Raw genomic sequence first — 12,519 nt, forward strand, 5'->3', positions numbered from 1 at the left:
GTAAACAGCAATCCTGGCGGGCCGCCGCGGCCCGTGCAGCGGTTACTCTGGCCCGCCTTAAGCCCGATCCTTCCTGCACATGTTAACACACGTGTGGCGACCGCCGTGCTTTAAGTGCGGCGACCGCCACCAAATTTTTTTTTTTTTTTAACAGAACATAAAAAAACGAGAAAATAAAAAAAAATAAAAAAAAAATAAAAGAAAATTGGGTTGCCTCCCAATAAGCGCTTTTGTTAAAGTCGTTAGCTCGACTTGAAGTGGCCCACTAGTTGGGCGGATCAATAACTCGAGTGTTGAAAATTGGCATAGGGAGCAATTTGGTCCCTAGCTTCTTCCACCACTTGTACTTCCCCTCTTTCGTTTTGATGACGTATATCTCGGGGTCATCTTTGGGTGTTTTCTTTCTCTTCTGTTTCTTCTTCTGTGGAGCAGATGTAGAAGAATTAGCATCACCCTTTTTAGAAGAGTGTCTTACCTCTTTGATAATGTAGATAGTGGAGGTAGAAGGATCCTCCGCTTCAAAGGGATCTTTGGACTTGGTCAAGTCGGTAGCCATGACTGCTCTGCACTGTTGTCCTCCTCAAACTTTAGCATTTCGCTCTCGATCTTATAGGTGGATTGACCATGATTATCACTGATTGTGATTTCGCCACGACCTACATCAATCAAAGCTTTGCAAGTGGCAAGAAAATCTCTCCCTAAGATTAGAGGGACGTTCTTGTCTACTTTCATGTCAAGCACAATAAAGTCGGCAGGAAAAATAAAATCATCAACTTTAACTAAGACATCCTCAATCATACCTACAGTCTTGATGGACGAGTTATCGGCCAACCTGAGTGTTACATCTGAAGATTTGAGTGGCCCGATGTTGAGCTTTTCGTAGTACTTCAGTGGCATGAGATTGATGGACGATCCTAAGTCGCACAGTGCTTTGTCAACCTTCCCTTCTCCAATTCGGCACCTAATGATGAACTGGCCCGGATCTCTTTGCTTCACTGCCCGTTCCTTTTGGATGATCTCGCTGCAATGATGCGGTAGCTTAAGGTCGGCTTTAGTCGGCTTTTTTTTCCTCATTACTGCCTCCCTTAGTAGCTTCGCATACTTTGGTATCTCCTGCAACGATTCAACAAGTGGAATGTTAGTATGGACTTTGCAAAACATGTTAAGGAATTGCTTGAACTGCTCTTCAAGCTTGAACTTCCTCTTTGGCTGAAAAGGGAGTACAATCCCGTTGTGCCGCACAAGCTCCTGCTTAGTGGACGATTCTGCCTTGTCAGTGGCGGGCCGCCGCGGGGTGTGCGGCGGTCCGCCGGCGACTGGGCAGTCCTGCGTGGTTGACTCTGCCGTCTCAGTGGCGGGCCGCTGCGGGGTCTGCGGCGGTCCGCCGGCGACTGGGCAGTCCCCAGATTTCTGCTTTGCCACCCAGTTCTTGTTAATATCATCCACTCTTGCTGCTGCCTTTGCTCTATCCTCATCTAACTTCTTCTGAATTTGCTCCATTTGAGTGGTAATATTGGTTACAGCTGCCGAGATTGTGTTCATTCCTTGCTCGAGGTTGTTTATCCTTGCTTCGACCACTCCGATCTTGGTGTCATTAATCTTCCTATCTTGCGTAATTACTTCCAAGATCTTCGTGATTCCTTGTTCATACTTGTCTTCCTTCTTCATCGGCTCAACCACTCCTCCTTTGCTAACATTAAATCCTGCAGGGGGTTGCAAGTAATTATTGTTAGAATAAGAAAGATTTGGGTGCGGACGGTTCCCATTATAATTATTGAAATTACCGCCCCCCTGATTAGGGCGATAATTGTTATTGTAGTTTCTGGGACCGCCTCCTTGCACGTAGTTGATTTCTTCCACAGTTGATATGGCAGTTTCGGGTGCATTGACCGCCACTATGGAAGTTGCCGGAATTGGATCTTCCTTCCTCGAGATGTCCATTTGATCAATCCTGACTCTAAGTTCTGCTAACTCCTTAGCAAAAGAACTTTCTTCGGCCTCTTCTATGGCTGCTACTCTTCTTGTGGCATGCCTTTCCTTAGACCACCCCCGACTGTTGGTGGCGAACTCCTCGATCACCGCCATGGCATCCTCTCCTGTCTTTCTTAGAAATCCTCCATTTGCCCCTGAATCAAGCATAGCACATATTTTCTCGTTAAATCCATTATAGAGGATTCCTACCTGATGGTCTATGGAAAAACCATGGTTTGGGCACTTTCGAAGAAGAGCTTTGAAATGAGCAAATGCCTCATAGAGGGGCTCGTCATGGCCTTGTGTGAACTGAAAGATCTCACTTTTGAGCTTCAAAATAGTGCCTGGCGGGTAGTATTTGTCGAGGAAGGTAGCTACGATGTCCTTCCATGTGGAGACCTGCAAGTATACAGAGTAGGTATAGTATAGCAAAAGGTTAGTACCGGGTATCGAACACGGGGAAGATGTACACAAAGTGTCTATCTTCTACTAGAACTCAGTTACTATCTGGAGAAACAAGAATTTTTTGTAACTTTTTGAAAACAGTAAATATTAAAAACAGTAAACAACTAAATGCAAGCAAATCACGTAGAGAAAAGTATAGAGATAAGGGGAATTCCAGGGATGTGCTTTCGCTTTTATGGTTATACAAATTCCAAACTACAATACCCTAGCACAATTAATACTTTGAAAGGACGAGTCACCTAGCTTATGCTCATGCGATACAAACGTTGATTACTAACATTAGGGTTGTCAATCCTAACACGTAACTCCAAAAAGCTCCTAAGACCCTTGAAAAGTCCTCACTCTCAATTAACAGTGCCGTTTTATAGGAAGCTAACTGTAGTGTCTACTAAGTGGATCTAACTCGCTAGAACTCTGTCACAGTTATGAAGCAAGTTGTATTGAATCATACATAATTGTGTCACTCAATTATGAAGCATCATGATTAACTTAAGGAAGAAACAAAGTAAAAACAAAACGGATATTAAATAGAAAACGGAATTGTATAACCAAAGTTGCTACTAACACATCCCTAGAATCCTATGAGTTTAGTTACACATGACTGAATAAACTAAAAACATAGATTGAAGGGAAAGCAATTTGAACATAAAACTAAAGCAAATAAAACCCGTAGGTTGAATCCTTGTCGTTCTTGATGTTCTTAAAATCCTTCTTCAACTCCTTGCACAATTGAAGTACTCTAGCTTTTGATCTCTATGAATGTGTTCTTGTTGTGAAAAAAACTCTCTTTTGATGAAGCTTGAGGTCCTATTTATAGGGGAAGATTATTCCTCATCATAGAAGGAAAAGATCTTCAAAATTTGGTAAATCTTGGAGCAAATCTAGGGCTGGTCGGATTCGCCGCCTTTCTCCGGCGGGCCGCCGCACCTTGGCCGGCGGTCGCCGGGCTGGAGTCCAGAGAATCTGACCCTTCGGTGGCGGACCGCCACATGTCCTCCGGCGGTCGCCGGGCGAGACTCTTCTCCTAGCGTAAATTTTCGAGGCGGGCCGCCACATAGCTCTGCCCGCCGGGCACCGGCGGTCGCCGTACAACTTCGCGGCGGTCGCTGGTCGCCGTCTGACTCCAGATTTCCAGACTATGCGTTTTTACTCCCCTTTTCGGCTCAAATATGCACATTTCTCACAAAACACGTCAAAATACCAAAATGTATAGAATATGCAAATAATGGACATGTAGAGTGATTTTGATAACAAAAGCGGACCAAATAATGGCCTTAAAACATTGCAAAATCCGGGCGTATCAGCAGGTTGAACGGCGTCGAGCGGTGGCGGGTGTTGAACATGTTAACTAATTAAGATAGATGTTTTAAACTTCAAGCGTAGTTGTGTCTTCATACATAGCTGCACTTTCTCTTGGTCGTTTTCCGCTGAGTTTTTGATACACTTTAGTATTATTTGGATATTTTGCACTTGTTCCTTTCGTTTTAGAATCTTGAGACATCTTGTGATATCATTGGGATTTATTGAACCCTTCTGTTTTGATCATACTTTATAGTACTTATCCTTCATTTATTTCTCTTGATTAAACCTTTGACTTGCGACTCTGATAGCTCGTTTAATACTTAGGTCAAGCCTCTTTAAATGAAACCTTAGCCTATGTTTACTTCTTTTAAGTCCGTTTTGGTAGCAGTCGCCGCATTTATTGTACCCTAGGAGGGCGGGCTGTTACATATTATCACTAAGTTAAAGTGGACATTTGAATGAAGTCTACGTATTAACAGTAATCGGCCTATCATGATGATCTCAAACGCTAATATTCGACTCGGGATGGTCATTTTGGGCCCGTAAGGTCGACCCTGATGGGTCACTACCAAGGTCGTTTCTGACCTATTGACCTGAACAGGTCAAACTCAATGTGTCCCTTCTTTTTACGCCACAAGATTATTGAGTGAGAAATTAGAAGAAAAATGCCTAGGTCAAATCCCATTATGTTCCAGCCGCCCTAAAATACACCCACACGCTCAAGAACTCCTTTGAACACGTAAATTGAAGATTGAAGCCTTTGATTCGAAGATTGAACCTTTTAATTATTCGTCCCTTGGGAGCTAAGTACCACGAACCAATCTTAACTACTGTTATAAAATAATCAAATTAGACTTTTTTTTTCTAAAACTACTACTTTTAACTTAGAAACACGCATGCTTAGGGACATACTTTAGATCGAGTTTTCGATGATATTACATTCCATCTAATGTTTAAGTGTGGCTTAACGTTTTGATTTGATGGTTTGGTAAGAAGGTGCATAATTAGTGAATTGCTTGTTCGCCTTGAATCATGCTTATATCTTGTGAGGATTTGAGCCAAAAATTTATTCTTGTGTGATTTATCTGCATGCATGTATATGTTTCTAGAACTTGCTCCTAGTCTTGCCTAAGTTTACATAGTGTTTAAGTCGGTTTAGGAGGATGATTGGCCATCTTTTCTTAGCCTACTTTTATCTAAAAACCATGACCCTCTAAAAAATTTTATATTCAAAATTTTTCCCTTCGGAGCCAAGTTTGAGCCTTTAAGCCTTTTCTTTGGAAGCCAAAATTAGGGGGACAATTCCTTGGGCTAGTTAGTCATTACTATCTTATTTTGTAATGAAATTGGAGAGACAAGGGGGAAATATAAAAGTAGTTTGCTTAATGTAAAGAAAGTATAAGTTGTGAAGTTGAGAAAAATTCGAAGTATGTGCTTGATCTTAGAAAAGAAAAGAAAGGATGTGCATGAAAGAAAAAGAAAAAAAAAAGTGTGAAAGGTTAAAGGAGAAAAATAAATGAAGTGTTAAAAGTGCATTGGGTTAGAAAAGTGGAGTTATCTTTACTCTACTTGGGATATTTTTATTTTTAGTCACTTTTTAGCCAAATATTCCTCACCTACCAAAGAGCCTACATTACAACGAAAGATAAAGACCTTTCGGACTTTTGAAGCTTAATCATATTTAGTAGAGGAGGGAGTAGACTTTGAGCAAGCCTATGGTAAACTTTGCATGATGTATGATTTGAGTGCTTATATACATATTACCATTATACACTTTGAGAGTGAGAGAACACTTCCCATCATTGGAAGTTTGCCACATGTGAGGGCTTGAACTCAAGGTGTTCCACGAGTTAGTAATGAAAGTGCACTAATAAGCCATGCTTGATTTGATTGCGTTAATACATGTTTAAATTGTTCTTCCATCTTTTGAGGCAATTATGACGTCTAGTCCTTGTGCATTCCGTGCGTCTATTTGGTGTCTTTATTGTTTTGTTTGAGGACAAACAAAAATGTAAGTTTGGGGGAGTTGATACGCTCGGATTTTGCACTGTTTTAAGGCCATTATTTGGTTAATTTTTTATGTCAAAGTCACTCTACACGTCCATTATTTGCATATTTTGTCTATTTTGGTATTTTGACATGTTTTGTGAGAAATGTGCATAATTGAGCCGAAAAAGGGAGCCAAAACGCCAAGTTTGGAAATCTGGAGTCAGACGGCGACCGGCGACCGCCGTGGATGTGTGCGGCGACCGCCGGCGCCCGGCGGGCAGATCAACGCAGCGGTCCGCCTCGAAAAAATGTGCTTGGAAGAGAAGTCTCGTCCGGCGACCGCCGGAAGATGTGCGGCGGTCCGCCGCCGAGGGAACAGACTCTCTGGAGTCCAACGCGGCGACCGCCGGCCAAGGTGCGGCGGGCCGCAGGAGAAAGGCGGTGAATCCGCGAAGCCCTAGATTTGCGCCCAGTTTTACCATATTTTGGAGAATTTTTTCCTTCTACATTAAGTCATGGCTTTCCCCTATAAATAAGACCTCAAGCTTCATAGAGATCAAGACCTAGAGTACTTCATTGGTGCAAGGAGTTGGAGAAGGATTTCAAGAACATCAAGAACGACAAGGATTCAACCTACGGGTTTTATTTGCTTTAGTTTTATGTTCAAATTGTCTTCCCTTCAATCTATGTTTTTAGCTTATTCAATTATGTGTAACTAAACTCATAGGATTCTAGGGATGTGTTAGTAACGACTTTGGTTATACAAGTTCCGTTTTCTATTTAATATCCGTTTTATTTTTACTTTGTTTCTTCCCTAAGTTAATCTTGATGCTTCATGATTGAGTGACACAATCGTGTATGATTTAATATAACTTGCTTCATAACTGTGACAGAGTTCTAGCGAGTTAGATCCACTTAGTAAACACTACAGTTAGCTTCCCTTAAAACGACACTGTTAATTGAGAGTGAGGACTTTTCAAGGGTCTTAGGAGCTTTTTGGAGTTACGTGTTAGGATTGACAACCCTAATCTTGTAATCAACGTTTGTATCGCATGAGCATAAGCTAGGTGACTCGTTCTATCAAAGTAATAGTTGTGCTACGATATTGTAGTTGGAATTTTGTATAACCATAACTGTGAACACACATCCCTGGAATTCCCTTATCTCTATTGTCTTTCTCCTGATTTATTTGCTTTTAGTTGATCTATGTTTTTTATTGCTTTTAGTTTTTCAAAAGTTTTCAAAACCCAAATGTTTTTCCAGATAGTAATTGAGTCTTAGAAGAGGATAGACGCTTTGTGTTCGTCTTCCTTGTGTTCGATATCTGGTACTAACCTTTAGCTATACTATATATACTCTGTATATACTTGCAGGTTTATTTAGTGCTAATAAAAAGTGCATCTGAGTAGTCATACTCCACTTCCTCGCTAGGGTTGGGGTTGTGGCACTGGAACACCTGACACAAATCCGCTATGGTGACTGTGGTTGTGGTTGCCGAGGCGGATAGCAATGGACTCGGAGATGCGGGTGCGGCGGTCCTTGTTGACCTTAAGTGTACTTAGAAACTCAAGAGTGAGTCTCCGGTAAGATGGCCACCTCCCACGAAACATATGGCCGAGGCCATTCCCCTCACTGATGTCGCATAATGCCCAAAAGTCCTCTATAATCCCCAAAGTGGCGAGGGGAAGATCATGTGGGTATCTTAAAAGCATGGTGTCTCTGATACGCTCGGATTTTACACAATTTTAAAGCCATTATTTGGTCCGTTTTTTGTATCAAAGTCACTTTACACGTCCATTATTTGCATATTTTATCTATTTTGGTATTTTGACGTGTTTTGTGAGAAATGTGCATAATTGAGCCGAAAAAGGGAGCCAAAATGTAAAGTCTAGAAATCTGGAGTCAGACGGCGACCAGCGACCGCCGCGAAGTTGTACGGCGACCGCCGGCGTCTGGCGGGCAGAGCAGTGCAGCGGTCCGCCTCGGAAAATTACACTTGGAAGAAAAGTCTCGCCCAGCGACCGCCGGAAGTCGTGCAGCGGTCCGCCGCCGAAGGAACAGAATCTCTGTGACTCCAACTCGGTGACCGACAGCCAAGGTGTGGTGGCTTGCCGGAGAAAGGAGGCGAATCCGAGATGCCCTAGATTTGCTCCAAGATTTACCATATTTTGAAGATCTTTTCCTTCTACAACAAGGATTGGCTTTCCCGTATAAATAAGACCTCAAGCTTCATCAAATGAGAGAGCTTCTACTTGCAAAATAATTCACAGACATCAAAAGCTAGAGTACTTCAATTGTGCAAGGAGTTGGAGAAGGATTTCAAGAACATCAAGAACGACAAGGATTCAACCTACGGGTTTTATTTGCTTTAGTTTTATGTTCAAATTGTCTTCCCTTCAATCTATGTGTTTAGCTTATTCAATTATGTGTAACTAAACTCATAGGATTCTAGGGATGTGTTAGTAAAGACTTTGGTTATACAAGTTCCGTTTTCTATTTAATATCCGTTTTATTTTTACTTTGTTTCTTCCCTAAGTTAATCTTGATGCTTCATGATTGAGTGACACAATCGTGTATGATTTAATATAACTTTCTTCATAACTGTGACAGAGTTCTAGCGAGTTAGATCCACTTAGTAAACACTACAGTTAGCTTCCCTTAAAACGGCACTGTTAATTGTGAGTGGGGACTTTTCAAGGGTCTTAGGAGCTTCCCTTATCTCTATTGATTGTCTATGTGTTTTATTCGCATCTAGATGTTAATTTCTTTTAATTGTTTTCGGTTTTCAAAAAGTTTCAAAACATTTTGTTCTTCCAGATAGTTATTGAGTCTTAATAGAAGATAGACAGTCCGTGTTTGCCTTTCCCGTGTTCGATATCACGGTACTGACCTTTAGCTATACTATATATACTCTGTATACTTGCAAGTTTATTTAGTGCTAATAAAAAGTGCATGAGTCTCTCGCCGAGACTTTCTTCCACATTGCCTTGTGGGCTTCCAACGGCAGGCTAATGCCATAGCTCTTCGCGTTTTCAGGCTCTCCTCTTGTTGTCATGGGTCCTACAAATAAACACCAAACTCATGAAATGAGCATCATCAAGTGACAAACAACGGTTCCCTCCCTAACTTGCAATCAACCAAGCAATGATCAATAAAATAGACCATGTTGTGCAAGCTTGTACTTAGCATGTGTTCTAGAGTGACTCATGAAGACATATAAAACAACATCAACACAAAAGAACGCCCGTATTCCATCCCCCAACGTGAATTAATCCCCCATGCAGAGACACATCATCATAAACGTCGAAACCAACAATCTCTATTATCTACTCATGTATTGCAATGAACATGGGAAAAATAGTAGCCTCACAATGCTATGAACATGATTGCAATGTATAACAACAAAGAGCAATGAGGGATTTCACAATCAAAACTCACAATTCATCACCGAATTCACAAATATACCCAAACAAATCATGAAATAACTACATCAAACGCATCCCCCGTGTTAAAACAAACTTCTCAACCGAACAATTCATCAAATTAAGCAAAATCCATGGAAGAGTTCAAGCAAATGCTCAGAAATTGAAGTTAGGACATACCTTGATTTGGAGTGATTTGAACGATGAAAGCTCGAAAGATGACATGCTATGGATGAATTTAAGTGTGCAGAATTGTTGAATATTTTGAGTGGGGGTCGTGTGCAAGATAGAATGGAGAGAAAAGATGAAGAAAAGAGAAAGAAAAACTAACTCTTATAGCAGTTTTCGCGTCACTGCCTCTCGTGCAGCGACCGCTGCGCAACGCGCAGCGACCTCTGCAGGTCTCTCCTCTGCAGGTCTCCTCCGGGCCGTTGCAAACCAACAAACTATAATGTGTCTTGTGTGTAGTGTGTGTATATGTATGGTACGTAGTGTGTGAAGATGCCTAATTTAACTTTTGAAATTCCAATTATCTAGAACTCGCTCGCTCCGTTCGCAAATAGGAGTCCAGTTTTTTTTTCGGTTCGTCCGCAAATAGGAGTTCCGGTTCATTTATACCATACTCCCTCCGTCCACGAATAGGAGTCTCATTTATATCCTGCACGGGTTTTAAGAAATATTAAGAAAAGTGGGTGGAAGAAAGTTAGTGGAACAGGGGTCCCACTTGTATATATTAGTTTTAAATGATATGTGAGTGGAATGTGGGGTCTCTTTACAAGGGGGGTCTCTTTACCATTTATGGTAGTTATGAATCGGGACTCCAATTCGTGGACGGACTAAAATGGGAAAACGGAACTCCTATTCGTGGACGGAGGGAGTATATGGTAATAGACCCCACATTCCACTCACATTTCATCTGAAACTAATATATACAAGTGGGATCCATATACCAATAATTATTTTCACCCACTTTTCTTAACATTTCTTAACATTTCTATTCGCAGACGGAAGGAGTATTTTTTACATGAAATTCAAATTATGGAATTGAGATTAATTGAGTATTCAAATTCAAATTCAAATTCAAATATTTTGCGAATACCAAATACTAGATTTAAAATTGAAGACTCCAATTCTAATTTTACATGTCGAATTCCATGATACCGAATGGAGCCATAGATGAATTAGGTTAGAAAGATTAGGGAAAAAGAGTAAGGTTAGGGCGACCATAGAATATGAATGTCAGTGTCTCAATGCACATCTTAATTAATAATGAAGAAGACGCAGGAAGAATAGTTCAACAACTTGGCACATGAATCTATGTCGTATATATTGTCATTCAACCCGACAAAACTTGTGTCTTTTTCCTTATTCGTACAAAATCATTGGATTCCGTCATAAATCTAGAAACTTCAAACTCGTAAATAAAATACTCCATCCGTCCCATTGAAGATGACTCACTTTCCTTTTGGTTTGTCCCAACCAAGATGATCAATTACTTAAAATGGAAACACCTTTATCTCTACTTTATTCTTTCTCTCTTACTTTACTCTCTCCTCTTAACACACAAAAGTTAACTGCATAAAATCCCGTGCCGCCCAAGGAAGGGGTCATCTTCCTTGGGACAGAGGGAGTATCAAAATTCAGACTTAATCAGGGTCAGACGCATAAAATTATTATAGTAATATTCTAAAATAATTTCAAGTTGAAAATAAGGAAATAATATTTTTGATACACATTTTTTTATGATTATATGGACTTTTTTGCGCACTAATATATTCTTATAAAATACAGAAAATCCGATAATACTATATGGAAAATTTTAAAAAAATCTCTTAAGCCTCTCCCCCTACTACATGTGTGTCCATAAGTGCATGTGTTTGATCAAATATAAGTTTCGTGTAAGTATAGGTTGAAGTTATAATTGCATTATAATGGTTTCTATGATCCCATGGTACCTAGCTCGTGCATCGGCGGTGCATGGGTAAAAACTGACTTAAAAGGGTATTACTATTATATAATATGGAATCATTTATTTTATTCTATTTTAGTATGCGGATTCATATTTCATTAATTTTTTACACTCACAATCTAATATAATACTACTCCTTCCGTCCCGCTTAAGATGACACATTTCCTTTTTTGAAACTTTCTTTCTCCAATTATTACATTCAACCACTTTTTCTCACTTCTATTAAAATATCTATTTTTCTTTATCTCTCTACTTTAATACCTACACTTATCTTTTCTCTATCCAATTAAACACTTTAACCAATACCTTTTAAAATCTCGTGCCGGCTAAGCAATGTGTCATCTTAGCCGGGACGGAGGGAGTAATACTTTACATGGGTGACACGTGACACATCCCACTCACTTTCTTGCTTTATTTTTTCTTCACAAAGTCAAACAATTTTTGAAACATGTACACAATTATTTCTATATAACTCGTGTTGTGCCTCATTACGATAAGTATAATGATCAATGATGGTGTTTGAGATAGTAAAAAAGTATGTTCATGTTGGCAATGGCTTCCATGGTAGCAACGCTAGCAACACAGAATTTCCCCTTAGCTGCCTAACTGCATCGATACTTGCGGCGACATACGCATCCCATTCCCTTTCGGCACCCCACAAGAATTCTACTCGCTAGAGAATTCTGGATGACTTGCAACCACACAACTTTAAAGCTCTTCTGGATGGAAACGGATATCAAAATCACAGATCTATCCCTCTAAGTCTACGGCCACCTCAAATTACAAGCAGGCCCCCACGCGGGGTCCGTCTCCATCATTGTGCTAGAAGATACAAATTTGAGCATTGATGTGCAATGCGAACGCCCACATCCAACACCAAGAAGATGTAATCGAACACATTTGGGTGAAATTTGACGATGATTAGCCGGTTGAATTTTATCTATTTCATAAAAATGTAATTTTAGCATTTAAATTATGAAATTTCGGTTAGTATTTTAATATATGTTCGATACAATGACATTTTTAATATAATTGCACTTTTTATAAAATTATTGTAATATTTAATTGAAATTAATTGATTGAGAAAAAATTAAAATGAATAAGATATGATATCATTGATTCCTCAATGAGAACACGTGATGAAGGAGGGAAAGGAATGTGTGGTTGAAAGTTGATACGTACTCTTTTTAAACAACATTAAGCGTCTTTACATCCATGCCCGACTAGTCAGCAGGAACTGAAAAGAAGGAGCTCCGATGGCTGGCAAAAGACCTCATGTGTTGGCCGTTCTATTCCCTGCTCAAGGCCACGTGAAGCCGCTCATGAGCATTAAAGTCACCTTTGTCAATGCCGAGTCTATTCATGTCACTAACGCATTAACTATCTAACTTTTTCAAACTC

At 40.2% G+C, this 12,519-nt stretch overlaps 1 long non-coding RNA gene and 1 other non-coding gene across 2 annotated transcripts; one reads left to right on the forward strand and one right to left on the reverse strand.

The window, feature by feature from the left end:
• The first annotated feature begins 2,197 nt into the window (after window positions 1–2,197).
• LOC148931005 (small nucleolar RNA R71) lies at window positions 2,198–2,304 on the forward strand. The gene has a single exon (XR_016137481.1). It is a non-coding gene; the product is annotated as a small nucleolar RNA R71 (small nucleolar RNA).
• A 6,185-nt stretch (window positions 2,305–8,489) lies between these two features.
• LOC148931006 (uncharacterized) lies at window positions 8,490–9,425 on the reverse strand. Its single transcript, XR_016136656.1, has 2 exons — window positions 9,330–9,425; window positions 8,490–8,787 (listed from the first exon to the last, which is right to left on the reverse strand). It is a non-coding gene; the product is annotated as an uncharacterized LOC148931006 (long non-coding RNA).
• Between the last annotated feature and the right edge of the window lie 3,094 nt (window positions 9,426–12,519).

This window comes from Salvia hispanica, chromosome 3, assembly GCF_029641045.1.
Source record: "Salvia hispanica isolate PSC_SH4W2 chromosome 3, Shi_PSC_v1, whole genome shotgun sequence".
NCBI lineage: Eukaryota > Viridiplantae > Streptophyta > Magnoliopsida > Lamiales > Lamiaceae > Salvia > Salvia hispanica.